Below are 21484 nucleotides of genomic sequence, written 5' to 3'. Positions count from 1 at the left end.
ATCATAACCTGTATCATGTCCTTCTACACACACCTCTAGATGTAAACTGTGCAAGTATGATCTCCTCCATAAAACCCCAACAAGAAGCCTCAACAACACCCAAACCATACCATATAACTAATCATGGATGTAAGCCTCTCACAAGAAGATCAAACTCAATAAACCATTCCTAAACCAAGGAATAACCATTCCGAATCCAAGGAATATGCCCAATATAAAACCATCTCCTAAACTCAACCAGCATAACAACATATGCACATGGAGATAACCAATGCTAAACCATCTCTCAAATGAACCCTCTAGAACTAACTCATGTACCATAGCTCAAGATCCATATCCATGAAAAATAAGCATAAATATAATGCAACTGAGAGAAAAAAAATGGGCTATACCTCTCAAGTAGCAAACTGTCGAGTAGACCAAGAGTGGGGAATGAGAATGCTCATCAAGATACCAAAGTCTCCAACCAAGACTTGTCTAAGAAAAATCTCCTCTCAAGTCCATATCAGGTGATTGCCCCTCGAAATTCCTGCTGAAACCATGAACCATCCCAACAAATACTTCTCTAATCCAAGAGAAATCAGCATCACCACCGTCTCTAAGTATCCATGAGCACCTGTAACCAATCAATCCATGCCAACTCCAAATGCAACATAGCAATATCATGAAGTATCCAACTTATGATCAGTGTACTCAATACCAAGAAACTAAACCAAGATTAATGTCAAAGTTCCAACCATGGCCTCAGGAACATAAACATGACAACATGATCTTACCATCTCAACTAAAGAGATAACATGCTCCACATGAACATACTATAACATGTCACAACTCTAAATGTGTATCAAGAGTATACCATGACATAATAATGAAACCATCCTCACACCAAGGACAACATGCCAAATAAAAGCATAAACCACACATTTTCCAAGAACCTTGTGAGTCCTCAAGATGCAACCATCTCCACACACCATGAAGAAAAACCATCTCCACATACTAGGAAGAACCATCTCCACATACCATGAAGATAACCAAGAACTTCATGAGTCCTCAAGATCTAACCATCTTCAAACACCATGAAGATAACAAGTGCACCATGCAAATGTCAAAGATGCTTCTGTAGCAACAGGATCTAAGACAAACCTCCAACATCTGCAAACACTCAATAAATATATCAATGCCAACAACTTCCACTCAACTGTGGTACCAAGTCACCTATGGCATCATAAAATCCATCCTCTCCAAACCAAGAAGATATAAACCAAACCAGGAAATAATCCTGCACTGTCACCCCATCACTGTCACAAGCTCCCACTAAACTATGTATCCAAGCTATCCATGACATCATGATGAAATACAATCCTCTAACCATGAGAATCAACCAAGGCATCAAACTATCAAAGAACTCAAAGTGCACATCATGAGCTCCTCAAAAGAAACTAAATAACTATGATCCTCAACCAAGAAGATATACCACCATAACTGAATCATAAATCCAAGCTAATGAACATGAAGGATGTACCTGTATATCCAATCATGTCATGCCAAAATCCATGGAACCATGATCACATCCATGAACCGAGCATCTGGCTCTCAAAGTATGTCCAACCTGTCAGCATAGTCAACCATAATCCTCTGCCATGACTGTACCTGGTAACAACATCTTATCCCTTCTACATGAAGAAAATAGTAAATTATGTGACTTAGGGCATAGACAACCCAAATCCAAGCCACCAATCTGAATATGCATCAATAATGAAAGATCAATGGGCAAAGACAACCCATAACCAAGCTATAAATGCATCATGTAAGTATAGACCGCTTACAACACTACACAACTTGTAGACCCAACAAGTCATCATGCATATCCAAACCAAACACTGATAACCACATCATCATGAGACCAATCTGAAATATGAACTGAGTATACAATGACTTCAAATCTTAAATCTCCAATGCCGTAAACTCACAATGTTACCATAGTCAAAATATACCTATAAGCTGTTCAGATAAATATATCATCAAATAAATCATGCTAAACCTACACCAAATATGAACCAATTTGTAGAGCTCTCCAAGAGCTTTCTGTTGACTACTCGAAGTCCAAAATCCGACTCCGTATGCCCAAGTTATGCCCTAATCCGTGCTCAAAATAAACAACATCTGACTTTAGGGCTCTTAAAACCTGACAAAATATCAAAATCATAAAACCAAACCTACACCATGTTGTAGTGCTCTGAATTAGCTTTCCAATGCTTATAAGAACTCTGAAATCTGATATTCTGAGAGAAAGTTATGGCCATTTTCCTAAGACAGTCTTTTTACCATTTTCAGTACGATTTTTCATTTTTTTTTTTTTTCAGTGACAAAAATTCCGACGGGATTAAATTTGACGGCCATCATGGGCTGAAACCAAAAAACTCTTTCATTTCCTTTGAACATGGCCAAACTAGGGCATAATATATATCGAAATTTATGGAAATGTTGACCCAGATCCAATGGTGAGGTCTATTTTTACCCAGGAGGTCATTTTTGCAAGCTACCCCCCAAAACCCTCATTTAAATGAAACATCCGAAAAACCCTTTTGTCCAACAATTTCACATGCCCAAATATTTTAACATCCCATCATAATAGCAAATCCAAAAACCCTCAGATCTGTAATAAATCATTCATATATCTTGCCCTTTCTTTTATCCTCTCATGCATTCCCATGGATTCAATCTAAGGTTACAATAATAAAACACAGAATTAAAATCCACATGCAAGAGAATAGACAACATACCCACAAAACTGTGACACAAGATATACCCTGGGAAACCCTCATTGAGGGAAAAACCCAGCCTCCAAAAGCATCCATCACCATGTATTATTCAGCAAAAATACCATTGCCATACAACCATGGAAGCCTTCATGGCCATAGCCACAACCGAGCAAACTATTTGAACAAGCATGAATCCATACATCCCATGCCATGCTTTCAACCTTCACAAATGCTCCCTTGGCTAACCTGTCAAGCCTTGTCCCGCTCGACTCTTGCCTTTTCTCTTCTCTTACTCTCTCTATACAACAACTACCCTTGTGGCTCCTTATATAGTAGCAAGTCCCAAAAAACCACCAAGTGGTATTGCATAAACCATGTGCTAAAACCATGTGCTACCTAACCCACTAACCCCACATTTAATATTGGGTATTTAATTCTGTTCCCCAATATTAAATAATTACATGAAATATTATCACAATGTTACAATACAACTCATCAAGAATATTCCATGGGAATCTTTACATGTTGCACGTCCATCTAGGCACAACATTACATAATAAATAATAAAATAATAAAATAACAATATTATGCAATGTGTGCAACACCCATTATCTCAACACTTTTTTGCAGCTAGATTCATTCCTTTTCCTCTTGTTTGATCATCAGGATTAAAGACACTCTCCAAGGTAATGAGACCCTTGGGTAACTTGTTAGAATTGAGATGAATGATCTGATCACCATACTAATCTTGCAGTCTTGACTGGTTTCTATCTGAGAATTTTGCCTCATTCTGCAAGAAACTCACAATTTTCTCATCAGAATCAAACACCTACCAATGAGTGTTGTTATCAGGGATGGTAGGCCTCACTACCACCTTATTTGTTGCTTCCTTTCTTCCTCAAGATTCTTTGGTACATCATAAGCTGCACCCACTGCTGCAAGTCTATCAACATGTCTATTTTCTTTCCTAGGAATAATCTGAATATTAAATGGATTGAAGCTTTCAAGAAAATCCTAGACTCTATGTTTGTAAGACTTGAGCAGGCCATTTTTGGTGATATTCTAATTTCTCACTTGGTTAACTACCAACTCACTATCCCCATATATTCTTAAGGCTTGAATTCCTCTCTTTTGGGTAAGAGACCTTGAATAAAAGATTCATACTCGGCCACATTATTGGTGCAACTGAATTGGAGCCTAAAGGAGAAGTAGTATCTTATTTGTGCAGGAGAGATCAACATAACACTAGCCCCTAATCCATTTCTATTCCTTGAGCCATCAAAGTACATACTCCATGTTCCATTTATATCATCATTAGTCCCAACAAGATCAGGAACTTGAGCATCTTTCTCTATTATGCAATATGTACTAAGGCCTGTCTCAAGAGTCTCTAACATAGGCTCAAACTGATATGCATTTTCCCACACATCCAAGAAGAAATCAGGAATCTCTGCTATGAAAGTGGCAGGCTCATTTACTATGTCATTTTCATCCATCTCTAGAATAGGGCAATTCATGTTGATGGGGTTGGGGGTGTAAGATTCAGTGTGATGAAGGGCTTGAGGTTCTACTCTAATTGAGGCATTGGCTCCATATCTGGTCTTAAATGACATATATGACTAATCAGCAGATATGAATCCACCAATTTGAGCAGTGAAGTCTCTTGAAAGACAGATAGCAAAATAGGGCTTGACTTCAGCAACAGATATGTCTTGAATCACAGTGCAACCAGGGCATGCATGTCGGGCCATCTCCACATTCCTAAGGATACCTACAGTTTTGATAGTACTACCATCTAATTGTAACACATCCCTAACAATGGGCTCATATTTCATTCCTAAAGCATCAACAACACACCTAGGTATTATTGAGCTACTAGCCCTTGAATCTATCATGCAATTGTGGACTAATTTGTCCCCTATAATCAGAGAAATATAGAATGGAGGAGGTCTAACCTTTTTATTTGTCTCCACATCCCTTGCTGGTTGTACTAGACTTGTGGCACTTTCCATGATAGATGGTTGATCCTTGGGTTCAATCTTCTCCAACTCTTGCTGCAGCATCCTCTTCTATATTGGTATGGTAGCAATAGCATCCTACATAGATATGTTCACATTTGTCTTCTTCATTTGATCTACCACATTGAATGGTGTATTGGGAACTTTGGTAGAAACTTTGGGAGCTACACTTATAAGAGGTTGGGATGGGGCAACATAAGAATCACCTGCATCTTTCTTTCTAGAATCTTGCTTTTTCTGGTGTGAAGTACTTGTTTGTTCATTTGCTACATGTGCATGAGGTGTAGCACTTGAAGTTGAGGCCAGCTTAGGAGAAGGAGGGGCAGCATGTTCTATAGCTCTCTTCTTACTTCTTGTGTTATGAGCAACGAAATCCTGGTTTACATTACAATGCTCCCCAATCTAATGATTCATGAAAGAGCAATCATCACGTCCTGGAATATATGAGGCCTCCTTGGGATGATCCTCCTTGTATGATTGCTTTGCTGCAGGTTCTTGGTTAGTTAGTGCCAAAAAAGATTTCACCTTCTGGCACATGTAATAGGCATAAGAATAGTTGCAGGAAGAATAGAAATCTTGATCTTGGGCCAAGTTAATTTGAGGGACTATAGCTCTATTCTGATTTGAGCTTGAAGTAGAAGCATGACTATTTTTCCTACCCTAATCAAAAGAGCTATTCCACTGATTAGGAGGCCTACCACAAATTGGAGCTTGATATTACAATTGGGGAGGCTTGCCACCTTGAGCCTGCGGCCTTTCCAAGGCCACCACCTTGTTACTCATTTTTTGTATTATAGAAAAACTATCCTCTAATCTCTTCCCTTGGTCCTTCAACTCCCTCCCTTGCTCTTCCAATTTTTTATCCAGGGTCTTCTCTCTCTTATCTATATTCAGCACTAGAACTTGGAGCATCTCTTTGAGTTCATCTATCCCATTTGAGGATGTGGAAGCTTGGGGAATTGGAGTAAGGGCTTGTGATGTAGAAGTTGTAGGAAGAGGGGCCATTGCTGGTTGGTGGTTGGGAACATCAGGAAAGAAAGGCATAGGGGGCCTTGGAGAAAACTTTCCTCCTTATATCAGGATATTCTCAGCTTTTATGGCTATCTCATAAGCATTAGGCAAGGTATCTCCTCCCATAGTTTGGATTGTAGTGGCAATATCATTGTTAAAAGCTCTAAGGTAATGCAAGAAGGCATTACCAGGGGTAGGTTTCACTGTAGTAGGTATTCTATCCCATGTCTTTTGAAATCTATAGTTAAAATCAGTCATACATTCATGGGGGGCCCTTTTAATAGTAGTCAACTGCTCTAAAAGTGATAGATGGTCACTCCTATCTTCAAAATGTTTGCATAACCCTACTCCTAGTCCATCCCAATCAGTTATAGAACCATGAGCTAAGCCTCTATACCACTGTAATGCTTTTCCTTTTAAAGATGAGGCCAGAAGTCTGACAGCAACATCATCCTCTGTGATACCATGAATATTACAGACATTTTCTACTTCTTGGATATGCTCTAAGGGGGAGATGGAAGTTTCACCAGTAAAATCAGGTATACTTTTTAGTGTAGATACTGGTATATCATGTCTTTAGGCTAACAATAGAGGACTTCCACCATTAAAGGTGGAAAAAGCATGAACTCTTGGTTGTGCCATGTAAACGAGTGTTCTATTGATGAGTGTTGATGGCAATCTAGGCTGAGTTCGAGCAACAGGAGGAGTAGAGAAAGATCTTATAGGTATATTAACTGTTAGTACACCCCTAACTGGTGATAATGAAGTTCTAGTCCTCCTTCTTCTAGGATTTGAAAGATAAAGCTCTTGATATTGAAATTTACCACTATAAGATGCCCTTGTTTTAGCTCTGGGCATGAATTTCTGCAACTTTGGCCTGGAACCAGATTTGTTGATGTTCAGATTCACCAAGTACTTTGAAGAATCAACCTCTCGAAGGCTTGAATACTGAAGCCAGCACTACCTCTTCAGCATTAATCTCTGAAACTCTTTCTTCTTGACACCAATATACTTTAAATTTGTTTGAAAAGTGTCCCACTGGGCGTGCCAAAAACTGTTGTCACTTAGGTTTTCACCCTTGTCCAAGACCTATGCGCGAGGAAAACCTAGTGAAACATGGAAACAACCTCCAAGTTGTGGGACTTGAACTACCAGATTGAGTCTCCAGAGAAGGCCGGCTTCCTCTTACTATCAGGGCGCACCTATCTACTCTTGGAGAGAAAAGGGAGAAAAAGAGCACGAGAGCAAATCTACCTAGTCTAATCTAAGAAGGTGATGCACCAAAATAGAGTTTTTGGACCAATTCTCTACCCATACATGCGCTACTGAACCAGAATGAAACTAAGGATATACACATCCAGACTTGCTTTCATCAAATAACCACATACAAATCAAAAAACCAAGATGAATGACACAAGAAAGAAGTTCACTTATACATCATTCATAGGCCAACAGAGATACAGTCATGTGAATTACATATTTCCACAAAATAATGGAATAAGCAAGGAATTCTTGCACTTTAATACCAATGGCTGAAGGAGATAAATGGAGAACCAGACAGTTTAGAGGCACAGGGGAATTCACACTAGAATTGCAGAGCAAAACCAGAGGAAAAATCAGAGAGAAAAGTCCCTCCTTACAAAAATTACAAAATTTGCCTTTATAGTTCAGGCATAACAGAGATCCTTTCCAGCTGAAGTGACCTTGCAGCTACCTGCCATTAAGTCCTGCGAAGGACAATTATGGGAATCTGAAGAAAATTTGATCTTTGTTGCAACAGGTGTCCTAAGAGGACTGAAAACGGTGCCATCGATGTTCTGACTAGGTAGATGGATCGACTGAGACGGTGGAGTGTTCTTCCTCATTCTGCATTCATTTTGGGTAGGTTGAGATTGATCATGAAGATTGGATCACGCAACAAAATAGATCACCTTCATTTTTTGGTTCATGAATTAGCGAGGGTTAGAGAGTCAACTGGTTCCACATGCTGACTGGGCCACGCGGGCCAATCACATTCCTTCCTTCTATCGTTCTGGACACCCCTTCCATGTTTGACCACCCCTAATATTGATCGAGCACCATGTCACTATTGAAAAAGTCTTCAAAATATTGTGATAGCGCCATAGTGCCTAGTGGTCTTAACTTAACTATGCCACCTTTCCACCATCTAGTCGTAACATCAAAACTAACCGTCACGTTGACTGCATCGATTGCACTGACTGCCAGCCGTTAACCGTCAACCTTGGTCTACCAACGAGACATGCATTAGCAAGACACTGTGTCACTATGGTAAAGATTGCACAACTTTACCATAGCGAGATGGTGCCTCCCGTTGATCTACCTTGATGTGATGATCATGAAGACTCGTCATGTTTCGCACTAGCTTTTCAACTTCTGGGCCTGTGAAAAGCTGTTAGCACACCTAGCGTCACCTCAACAACCACACCCTAGCGAGACTTGGCCCCATTGACACATGGCGAAAGGGAATCATGTCACTATGGTAAAGATCGTGCAACTTCACCATGGCTACATGGCACCTTTCGTCGATTTTCCTTGATCTGACGACAAGCAAGATAGATACTGCCCCCTACCCCTCAGTGTATCAATCAATGGGAACCGACCACGTCCCAACCATCTATATTTCCTGTGCCTCCAAACCTGGACCCATGAGGACACGTGTCCTCCAAGTGCCATGTCGCTAACATAAAACTTGTGTGGCTTATCCGTAGCGTGATGGTGCCTACCGTTGATCTTTACAGATCTGACGGTGGAGAAGTTAACCTTTTACTGCACTGGCTGTGTTGAAGATTTGGTCCCATGCGCTAACTGTATTCTGACCTGGCATACATGGCTGTTCCCCATTGGACAACGAAGCACCACCTTGGTCTGACAAGGCACCAACCTGGAGGGTCCGTACTGCCTTGACCCTACTGAGGGACACGTGGCGCCCAGGCGCTATGTCGCTATGAAGATTTTTCGGCCAACACATGATAGCGACATAGCGCCCACGGTGCTGTGGAACTTTTTTGACCCGCTGAAACATGTTTTCTCGGTAGTTGGACCCACCAGACACGTGGAAAAAGGGCACCATGTTGTGAAAATAAATCTCATGTAGCTTTCGATTGTGAGATAGCACCAACCGTCGATCTTCCTCGGATATGACGGCAGAGAACTTGCAGGCCACAAAAAATATGTTATAAGGCTTGGCATTAAAATAGTATTATCTTTGGGAATTAGCCATTGGACGGGCTGGACATTTGAAATTTGAATCTTGGCGGGGTGAACAAATGATAACAGGTCATCCTATGACACCTTTGGACCCATATAAAATATTATAATATGTCCCTAAGAGTCCTAGGACCCCTAGAGACATATGTCATAATAAAATGTGTCAAAAGGAGTCATAGGTCATCCTATGGCCCATTTTGACCCATATAAATGATTATAATATATCCCTAGGGTTCCTAAAACTAGTAGACATATGTCGTCATGCAATGTGTCAAAAGGGGTCATAGGTCATGCTATGGCCCCTTTTTACCCATATAAATGATTTTTATATGTCCTTACTTATCCAAGGACCCCTAGAAACTTGTCATCATAGAATGTGTCAAAAGGGGTCATAGGTCATCCTATGCCCCCTTTTGAACTATATAAATGATTATAATATGTCTGTAGGGGTCCTCGGATCCCTAGTGACATATGTTGTTATGGAATGTGTCGAAAGGGGTCATAGGTGATCCTATGGCTCCTTTCAACCCATATAAACAATTTTAATATCTCCCTAGACCCTTGGAGACATATGTCATTATGGAATGTGTCAAAAGGGGTCATAGGTCATCCTTTGGCCCATTTCGAGCCATATCAACGATTGTAATATGTCCATAGGGGTCCTAGGAACCCTAGAGACATATGTCATTATGGAATGTGTTGAAATGGGTCATAGGTCATCCAATGACCCTTTTCGACTCATATAAATGATTGTAATATGTCCTTAGGGGTCTGAGGACCCCTAGAGACATATGTCATCATGAAATGTATCGAAAGGGGTCATAGGTGATCCTATTAACCCTTTTGAGTCATATAAATGATTATAATATGTCCCTACAAGTCCTACAACCCCTAACGACATATTTCATCATGGAATGTGTTGAAAGGAGTCCTAGGTCATCTTATGGCCCCTTTTGACCCATATAAATGATTCTAATATGTCCGTAGGGGTCCTAAGACCCCTAAAGACATATGTTGTAATAAAATATGTCAAAAGAGTTTATAGGTCATCCTATGTCAACTTTTGACCCATATAAACTATTCTAATATGTCTCTAGGGGTCCTAGGATCCCTAGAGACATGTGTCATCATGGAATGTGTTGAAAGGGTTCATAGATCATCCTATAGCCCCTTTTGATCCATGTAAACAATTGCAATATGTCCGTAGGAGTCCTAGGGCCTCTAGTGACATATGTTGAAATAAAATATGTCAAAAGGGGCATAGGTCATCCTATGACCCCTTTCAACCCTATGTTCTCAGAGGTCCTAGGACCTCTAAAGACATGTTGTAATAACGTGTGTCTAAAGGCATCATAGGTCATCCTATGGCCCCTTTCAACCCATATAAATGATTCTAATATGTCCCTAGGGGTACTAGGACACCTAGCAACATATGTCATCATGGAATGTGGCGAAAGGGGTCATACATCATCCTAGGACCCCTAAAGACATATGTTATCATCGAATGTGTCAAAAGTGGTCAGAGGTCATCCTATGGCCCCTTTAAAACCATATAAATGATTGTAATATGTCCCTAGGGGTTCTAGGACCCCTAGCGATATGTCATTGTGGAATGTGTCGAAAGGGTTCATAGGTCATCCTATGGCCAGTTTCAACCCATGTAAACAATTGTAATAAGTCTGTAGGGGTCCTAGGGCCCCTAGAGACATATATTATAATAAAATGTGCCAAGAGGGGTCATAGGTCATCCTATGACCACTTTTGACCCATATAAACAATTATAATATGTCCCTAGAGGTCCTAGGACCCATAGAGACATATGTCGTAATAAAATGTGTCAAGAAAGGTCATAGGTCATCCTATGGCCCTTTTCAACCTATATAAATGATTATAATATATCCTTAGGGTTCCTAGGACCCCTAGTGACATATGTCATCATGAAATGTATCAAAAGGGGTCATAGGTCATCGTATGGCCCTTTTCGACCTATATAAATGATTATAATATATCACTAAGGTTCATAGGACCTCTAGTGACATATGTCATCATGGAATGTATCACCCTTTGGACCCATACAAACGATTGTAATATGTCCCTAGGGGTCTTAGGACTCCTGAAAGCATATGTCATCATGGAATGTGTCGAAAGGGGTCAAAGGTCATCCTATGGTCCCTTTTTACCCATATAAACAATTCTAATATGTCCTTAGGGGTCCTAGGACCCCTAGAGACATATGTTGTCATGAAATGTGTTAAAAGGAGTCATAGGTCATCTTATGGTCCCTTTTTACCCATATAAATGATTATGATATGTCCCTAGGGGTCCCAGAACCACTAGCAACATATGTCATCATGGAATGTGTTGAAAGGGGTCATAGGTCATTCTATGGCCCCTTTTGACCCACATAAATTATTGTAATATGTCCTTTGGCATCCTAGGATCCCTTGAGACACATGTCATCATGGAATGTGTTGAAAGTGGTCATAGGTCATTGTATGGCCACTTTTGACCCATATAAATAATGGTAATATGTCCCTAAGGGTCCTAAGACCCCTAAAGACATATGTCATCATGGAATGTGTCGAAAGGAGTTATAGAACATGCTATGGTGCCTTTCCACCAATATAAACAATTATAATATGTCCCTAGGGGTCCTAAGATCCCTAGCAACATATGTCGTAATGAAATGTGTCGAAAAGGGTCATAGGTCATCCTATGGCCCCTTTCGACTGATATAAACGATTGAAATATGTCTATAAAGATCTTAGGACCCCTAAAGGCATATGCCATCATAGAATGTGTCGAAAGGAGTCATAGGTCATCCTATGGCCACTTTTGATCTATATAAACGATTGTAATATGTCCCTATGGGTCCTAGGACCCCTTGAGACATATATCATCATGAAATTTGTTGAAAGGGATCATAGGTTATACTATGGCCCCTTTCAACCTATATAAATGATTGAAATATGTCTCTTGGGGTCCTAGGACCCCTAGAGACATATGTCATCATGGAATGTGTCAAAAGTGGTCATAGGTCATCCTATTGCTCCTTTCAACCCATATAAATGATTGTAATATGTCCCTAGTGTTCTTGGGACCCTTGGCAACATTTCTCGTCATGTAATGTCTCAAAATGAGTCATAAGTCATCGTATGACCCCTTCGATCCATATAAATGATTGTAATATGTCCCTATGTGTCTTAGGTCCCTTAGCAACATATGTTGTAATTAAATATCTTGAAAGGGGTCATAGGACATCCTATGATCACTTTCGACCCATATAAACAATTATAATATGTCCCTAGGAGTCCTAGGACCTGTAGAGACATACGTCATCATGGAATGTGTTGAAAGGAGTCATAGGTCATCCTTTGGCACCTTTCAACCCATATTAACAATTGTAATATGTCCTTAGGGGTCTTAGGACTCTGAGATACATAAATCATCACAAAATGTGTCGAAAGGGGTCATAGGTGAACCTATGGTCCTTTTCGACCCATATAAATGATCTTAATATGTTCTTAGGACCCCTAGGAACATATGTCATCGTGAAATGTGTTGAAAGGGGTCAAAGGTCATCCTATGGCCCCTTTCGACCCATATAAATGATTTTAATATGTCCCTTGGGGTCTTAGGTTCCCTAGAGACATATGTTGTAATAAAATGTGTCGAAAGGGTTATAGGTCATTCTATGACCTCTTTCGACCCGTATACACAATTATAATGCCCCTAAGGGTTCTAGGACCCCTAGAGACATATGTCATAATAAAATGTGTCAAAAGAGGTCATAGGTCATCCTATGGCCCCTTTTGACCCATATAAATGATTATAATAAGTCCCTAATGTTCTTAGGACCCTTAGTGACATATGTCATCATGAAATGTGTCGAAAGGGGTCATAGGTCATACAATAGCCCGTTTTGACACATATAAATGATTGCAATATGTCCCTAGGGGTCTTAGGATCCATACAAACATGTCATCATGGAATGTGTCAAAAGGGATCCTAGGTCATCCTATGGCCCCTTTTGACCCATATAAATGATTCTAATATGTTTGTAGGGGTCTTAGGACCCCTAGAGACATATGTTATCATAGAATGTGTTGAAAGGGGTCATAGGTCATCTTATGGCCTGTTTCAACCTGTATAAATGATTGTAATATGTCCCTAGAGGTCCTAGGACCCCTAGGGACATATGTTATCATGGAATGTGTCGAAAGGGGTCATAGGTCATCCTATGACCCTTTTCGACCCATATAAGCGATTATAATATCTCCCTAGGGGTCTTAGGATCCCTAGAGACATATGTTGTCATGGAATGTGTCGAAAGGGGTCATAGGTCATCTTATGGACCCTTTTGACCCATATAAATAATTGTAATATGTCCCTAGGGGTCTTAGGACTCCTAGAAACATGTCATCATGGAATTTTTTGAAAGTGGTCATAGGTCATCCTAAGGCCCCTTTTGACCCATATAAATGATTCTAATATGTCCCTAGGGTTCCTAGGGCACCTAGCAACATATGTTGTCATCGAATGTGTCGACAGGGGTCATAGGTCATCCTTTGGCACTTTTTAACTCATATAAATGATTGTAATATGTCCCTAGGGGTCCTAGGACCCCTAAAGACATATGTCATCATGGATTTTTTTGAAAGGGGTCATAGGTCATCCTATGGCCCCTTTCTATCCATATAAACAATTTTAATATGTCCCTAGGGGTCCTAGGATCCCTAGCAACATATGTTGTCATGGAATGTGTCGAAAGGGGTCATAGGTCATCTTATGCCCCCTTTCGACCCATATAAATTATTGTAATATGTCCCTAGGGCTCCTAGGGCCCGTAGAGAGATATGTTGTAATAAAATGTGTCAAAAAGGGTCATAGGTCATCTTATGACCCCTTTCGACCCATATAAACAATTATAATATGTCTCTAGGGGTCCTAGGGCCCTTAGAGATATATATCATCATAGAATGTGTCGAAAGGGGTGATAGGTCATCCTATGGCCCCTTTCAACCTATATAAATGATTCTAATATGTCCCTAGGGGTCTTAGTACCCCTAGCGACATATGTCATCATGGAATGTGTCGAAAGGGGTCATAGGTCATTTTATGGCCCCTATTGATCCATATAAATATTTTTAATATGTCCCTAGGGGTCTTAGGACCCCTAGAGACATATGTCATCATGGAGTGTGTCGAAAGGGGTCATAAGTCATCCTATGGTCCCTTTCAACCCATATAAACTATTATAATATGTCCCTAGGGGTCCTACAACCTATAGAGACATATGTCATCATGGAATGTGTCGAAAGGGGTCATAGGTGATCCTATGGCCCCTTTCGACCCATATAAATGATTCTAATATGCCCCTAGGGGTCCTATGGCCCCTAGAGACATATATGTCATCATGGAATGTGTCAAAAGGGGTCATAGGTCATCCTATGGCCCCTTTCGACCCATATAAATGATTTTAATATTTGTCTAGGGTTCTTAGGGCTCCTAGAGACATATGTCATTATGAAATGTGTCAAAAGGGTTCATAGGGCATCCTATGGCCCCTTTCTACCCATATAAATAATTTTGATATGTCCCTATAGGTCCTAGGTCCATTAGAGACATATGTTGTGATATGGCCCCTTTTGGCCCATATAAATGATTCTAATAATAATTACAACAATATTATATGTTGTTATAGTAACAAATACAAATAATATTATAAAAATATAATAATATAGTAAAAATAATAAAAATATAATATAATAATCATATATATATTATATTTTTAGATTATAGTAATAATAATAACATAATATATTATTATATATTAATAACACAGGTCATAATAATAATAATAATATATATTATAGATTATAATTTATAAATGATGATAATAATAATATGTTAATAACATATATAATATATTACATTATTATATTTAATAATAATATAGTAAAAATAATAATATATAATATAACATAAGTCATAATAATGATAATAACATATATTGCATTATTATATTTAATAATAATAATAATACAATATAATAATTTCATATATATTATATATTTATAGATAATAACTATAATATAATATAATAATATATTATAAGGTAATACATAACTTATAACTCATATATTTTGTTAATTCATAACTCATCACTCACTAATAATGAATAGTAATTCATTTTTCCCTCCAATATTTGGGTGGCAATATTGGATATTTGATTTCAAATCAGATATCTAACTTGAAATTGGTTATCGGTTCTGAAATCGGATACCTTATATTTACTGGCATTATTTTCCCAAAATATTTCCTGTCACTGCAAACCTAACAACATCACTTTTTATGGGCCCTTTTTATGAGTTTTAGGAAAAGTCACATTTTGGGGCCCAAACAATCAAAAAAAGTTTGATAATATATATCCCTAGGTGTCCTATATTGTCATTTAAATGGGAAGCAGCAATCGTCAAAAGGCTAAATGCAAAAGGAAGGTATCTAATGAAGATATTATAGCATGTAGGGAAAGGGACAAAATAACACACTGAAGGAAAAGACAAGGTATGTTAAATGTGAGTCAAGTTGATGATGAATTAGTTGAAAGTGAAATCATAGAGTTAGATAATGAATATGTGCAGTTGGGGAATGAAAATGTACCAATTGAAAATGATAATGCCAGAATTGAAAATTTAGAGAATGAAATTTTGGAGGATGAAATGCTACTAGGTCATAATGTAAATTGCATGATTCACCATGCCGAACATGACAATGCACATGAACCTAATGCTCAGGAACCTTACATATCTACTAATTATAATCGTCATGAAGGTTCTAGAACACCAAAATGGATAATTGAAATTGATGAAACAATTATTACCAATTTGGAAGGGAAAAAATCAGAAAGAACCATTCGGTTATGGGCATAAAATAATTCTCATATATTTGCATCTTATTATAGGAACAAATGTAAAGTTGTTGAAGCATTAAGGAAGACCAAAATTAAAAGAGCTTTTTACTATTACTAATGCTGATCATGAAGCCCTAATGGAGACCCTAAAATAGAGAGAGGACCCTACTAGAACACTCGACTAGGTATATTTACTTCTTATGTTATTTTCTTCATAATGATTCGGTGAACTGATGATTATCTTGTTTAATACAATAAGTTACTAATATGTTTTATGATATTGGAATGTAGGTACATCATGAAGAATGGGGGGGTATTGGGCAGAATTCCTAAGATTTATGATGTATTATGATGTAAAATGTGAAGTTTTTTTGTATATGGCTTTTGTAATAATGAAAAAGATAGGTTAAATTAGTTATACATTCTAATTCATATTTTGGTAGGTTCTTTGTAAGGAATTATAAGAGGAAGATATTGAACAAGTTCTTGCAAATCATATTTGCATGTGATACAGGGCTATAAGGACAATTTTAAGAGCACTTATAACTATATGAGTATTGAAGCAAGGAGACAATGAAAGATAATTGCTTGCAGATATCTTATTACAAGTTTGGATTTTTTCTTATTTGACATAGAGCTGACATTATGATTATTAAAACCATTTTTATCAAACTAATCAAATAAGACAAATCTAGAAAATACAGATGAAGAATTAGAATACTTGATTCCCTAAAAAACAATTTGGGTAAGGTGTCAATAAGTTTGAATACTCATTCGCAATGAGGCATTGAAACAAGAAGTGATTTTATGATGCTAATATTGTGTAAGCCTTTTACTACAAGTCTTATCAATGCATTTCAATTTTTTTTATGGTGTGAGGTTTCCATTGTATATTTTACTCATTATTTTATTCTAATAATGTGATCCTTTATATTGTCAAAGTTAAACCCTTGTATATTGTTAACATTTGGGGCTGAATCAGCATGTTGCATTTGATCCTCTCCATAATCATCTTCACGTTCAAGTGCTAGTTTGAATGGTGACTCCTCCCTTGACTTGAGCAGGAAAAATACCCAATTGCATAGCCTCTTGAAAGCACAAACTTTAAGCTTGATTTTCTAGTTTCTATAGTGTTTCTCCTTTTTGTTGGGTCATCATGGTTACCAAGCATTATTACAACCATGCCAACTTTTCCTCCATTGGAAAAAAGTGTGGCAACAATGCTTACCAAATTTATTTTCCCCCTAATATTAACTTGTCTCCTATATCTAATGTTTCTGACTTGTATGCTTTCAAAGGTACTTTTTCCACTGATGTGGATGTAGGTACACTTGAAGAACCCAAGGAGGAGTTAAATAAAGTTGTACCACCTATGTCTAAACTAGTGGTGGAAACTATTTTGGAAAAGAGGATTAGTAAGAAAACAAGGAGGAAAACATATTATGAGTATCTAGTATAGTGGAAGGGGCAAATAGTAGCAGATGCCACTTGGTTGATTGAGAACCTCTTAAGGCCTATGGCATTGAACCTTCACTTCTCAACACTCTAGAGATTGGAGTTTCTTTTATGTAGAGGAGAATGGTGCAGAGCACATAATTTTTTGTTTCCATTTCTTGATGTCATAAGGTCTAGGGATAGATCTAATGATCTCCCTATGACCATCCACTTTTGTAATGGACACAAGACCCCATGGTACAACTATAAGCCTTGGGCATCAATTAGTCCAATAAAGTGGATTTTTGGTTATTTCTATGTTTTCTAGGCATTCTAGGTGTTTAGAACACTAGTAGGGTCCCTAGGAGTTTGTGGAATCCATTTATAGGAAAATTTGTAATAAAAGTTGTCTTAGCGCAAAAATTGCAAAAAATTGCTTAGCAACTTTTGTAATTTTCTTGGAAACTTTTCAAAATGTAACTCTGAATGGCTAGAACTATCCATAGGTTGGCTAAATCAATTTTAAATAGCCTATATAGGCTCTAAGCATTCGAAGAAGGAGATATATTGAAGAAACACATTGTACTTGCTCTCAAATCAATAAAGAATTTTTTTGTTTCCAATGCATTTTTTTGATTTTCAATGTGTAGTATGGAACCAAATGGTTGAAGGGTGAACTTTTTACATTGATAAGTTGACACTATTTATTTTTAATATTTTGGTTTTGTTTTGAATTACCTATCAATAATTTTGCAAAAGATATTCAATTTCCAAATACACATCCATAAATCTGCATAAAAATAACATTCTACAACATTAAAGGATCACCACAGCATAACTTTGAAACTGCTAATCTTGACATCGAATCATCAATGCCATTATCTCTAGGTGGGTAGATGAACCCTAGTGACACCCTTATTTTAGCCATAGAGACCATCCATTGTTTGCGGCTACCCTGTATCAAGGAGTCTCCAAGGTGCTCTAAGTGCATTTCAAGGTCAATCTTCTGAGGGTCATAACTCAGAGCTCATGAGGGCTATCAATGAAATGTTGAATACTATAGGATGATTATGTTGAGGCCTAAAATAACCTATCTAATTTTTGAGAGATCACATTCTATTTGGATTCGGCACACCGATCTCACTCGATGCCAAAAGTTGCACTGTGCATTACTTCATAGGTGCACCACAGTGTAACTCTGAAACCACTGATCTTGGCATCAAATCATTAGTGCCATAAGCTTTGAATGGGTAGGTGAACCCTAGTTACACCATTTTTTCAACCGTAGAGACCCTCCATCATTCATGGCCACCCCGTATTGAGGAGTCTCCAAGGTGCTCTAAGTGGGTTTCGAGGTTGATCTTCTGAGGGTCATAACTCAAAGCTCGTTAGGGCTATCGATGAACTATCAAATGCTACAGGATGATGATGCTGAGGCCTAAAATAAACTATCTCATTTTTGGGAGATTACATTTTGTTTGGATTTGGCATAGTGATCTCACTCAATGCCAAAACTCACAGTGTGACTCAGTTCATAAGTGCACCACAACGTAACCTTGAAACCACTGATCTTGGCATCAAATTGTCATTGCCATTAGCTCCAAATGGGTAGGTGAACCCTAGTGACACCCTTGTTCTGACTGTGGAGACCTTCCATAATCCACGACCACCCTGTACCGAGGAGTCTCCAAGGTGCTCTAAGTGCATTTCAAGGTTGATCTTTCAATGGCCGTAACTTAGAGCTCGTGAGGGCTATCGATGAATCATCATATGCTATAGGAGGGTGATGCTGAGGCCTAAAATAAATTATCTCATTTTCATGAGATCACCTTCCATTTGGATTTGGCACATTGATCTCACTCGATGCCAAAACTCGCAGTGTGCCTGAGTTCATAGGTGCACCATAGCGTAACTTTGAAACCACTCATCTTGGCATCGAATTTTCAACTCTATTAGCTTCGAATGGGTGGGTGAACCCTAGTGATAGCCTTGTTCTAATTGTGGAGAACCTTTATTGTCTGTGACCACCCCATACTGAGGAGTCTCCAAGGTGTTCTAAGTGCATTTCGAGGTCGATCTTTTGAGGGTTGTAACTCGAAACTCGTGAGAGATATCAATGAATTTTCAAATGCTACAAGATGGTGATGTTGTGGCCTAAAATAACCTATCTCATTTACAAGATATCATCTTCCATTTGGATTCAGTGCATTGATCTCATTCGATGCCAAAACTCGTAGTGTACTTGAGTTCATAGGTGCACCACAACATAACTTTGAAATTATTGATCTCAGCATCAAATTGTCAATGCCATTAGCTCCAGATGGGCAGGTGAACCCTAGTAACACCCTTGTTCTAGTTGTGAAGCCCCTCCATCATTCACTACCACCCTGTACTGAGGAGTCTCTAAGGTGCTCTAAGTGTATTTTGAGGTCAATTTTCTGAGGGTCATAACTTAGAGCTCGTGAGGGATATTTATGAACTTTAAAATGATATAGGACAATGATGCCAAGGTCTAAAATAACCTATCTCATTTTTGAGAGATCACATTTCATTTGGATTCAACACAGTGATCTTGCCTGATGCCAAAACTCGTAGTGTGCCTCGGTTCATAGGTGCACCACAACATAACTTTGAAACTGCTAATGTTGGCATCAAATCGTCAGTGCCATTAGCTTCGAATGGGTGGGTGAACCCTAGTCACACCCTTGTTCTAGTCGCAGAGACCATTCATCATCCACAGCCACCCCATACCAAAGAGTCTCTAAGGTGCTCTAAGTGTGTTTCAAGGTCAATCTTTCAAGGGTCGTAACTCAGAGCTTGTAAGGGCTATCGATGAACCATTAAATGCTATAGGATAGTGATGTTGAGGCCTAAAATAACCTATCTTATTTTTGAGAGATCACATTCAATTTGGATTCGGCACAACGATCTCGCTCAATGCCAAACCTCACAGTGTGCCTTAGTTCATAGGTGCACCACAACATAACTTTGAAACTGCCGATCTTGGTATTGAATCATCAGGGCCATTAGCTTTGGATGGGTGGGTGAACCCTAGTGACATTGTTGTTCTAGCCATGGAGACCATCCATTATCCATGGCCACCTTGTACCGAGGAGACTCCAAGGTGCTCTAAGTGCGTTTTGAGGTTGATCTTCTTAAGGTCATAACTCAGAGCTCATGAGGGCTATCAATGAACCATCAAATGCTATAGGAAAATGAAAATGAGTGCAAAGAGTCAGATAGGGGTTTGAGCATGAACATACAAGGTTGGAAACACCTATATAAGGTGTGAAATGATAACATGCATTAATGAAGCCAATATTGTTAAGTGGATTAATATGGGCAATCTGATCAATGTGAGAAATGTATAGATGCTATTCATATTGATATGGTATTGCAGAACCAAGTTAAAAAGGTTTGATCCAATCAAGTCTCTTAAGTTGGGATATTTTGAGGTTACGTTGAAATTGAAAAGTTGTAGTATGAGGATAGTAACAAAGTGAATTGCTAGTTATCAAAGATTATGAGTCTAGGAATGAGTTTGTGGTTGGGAATAGAATCCATGGTTGAGGAGTGGAGTCCTTAACTATGTTGAGATTAGATTTGAAGCCAAGAGTTAGTTTCAAGGTTGAAGGTTGAGTTTAAAATCAGATTTGGGGTTATGTGAACCTTGTGTAGGAGGTTAACAAGTGTGTTTATTTCATGATAGCACTTCAAATTAAACATTGCATCCAAATTTCATAATAAAGGTTGTTAAAATGTTATTCAAAAATTATTGCATCTGAATCGAATATAAAAAACATAATCAAAATTAATGATATTCCATAAACATGAACAATACACATGATCCACGATAAATTGAACAATACTAGATACTAAATTAATATGTATATCATTGTGCACATAAATGACAAAAATATATATCAAAATACATGTATCCATAGAAAAATTACACAAATATATATCAAAGATTATGTATCCACAGAAAAAGTACACAAATATATATCAAAATACATAAATCCATATACAAAATGTGGTTGATCATGCCATCAGAATGTGTATAATATCAATGTTTTTGTAAACAATGTGGCATATGCCATCTCAAAATGTCTCATGAT

At 38.3% G+C, this 21484-nt stretch overlaps 1 pseudogene; it reads right to left on the bottom strand.

Annotated features, from left to right (window-relative positions):
* Positions 1–21484, bottom strand: part of LOC149571651 (rust resistance kinase Lr10-like) — a 53639-nt pseudogene that overhangs the window by 9858 nt on the left and 22297 nt on the right.

Source organism: Cupressus sempervirens, chromosome 2, assembly GCF_028749045.1.
Source record: "Cupressus sempervirens isolate cs-2001-9-10 chromosome 2, ASM2874904v1, whole genome shotgun sequence".
Taxonomy (NCBI): domain Eukaryota; kingdom Viridiplantae; phylum Streptophyta; class Pinopsida; order Cupressales; family Cupressaceae; genus Cupressus; species Cupressus sempervirens.
Note: the sequence above shows the minus strand (reverse complement) of the source record. Positions and strands in the feature narration are given on the sequence as shown.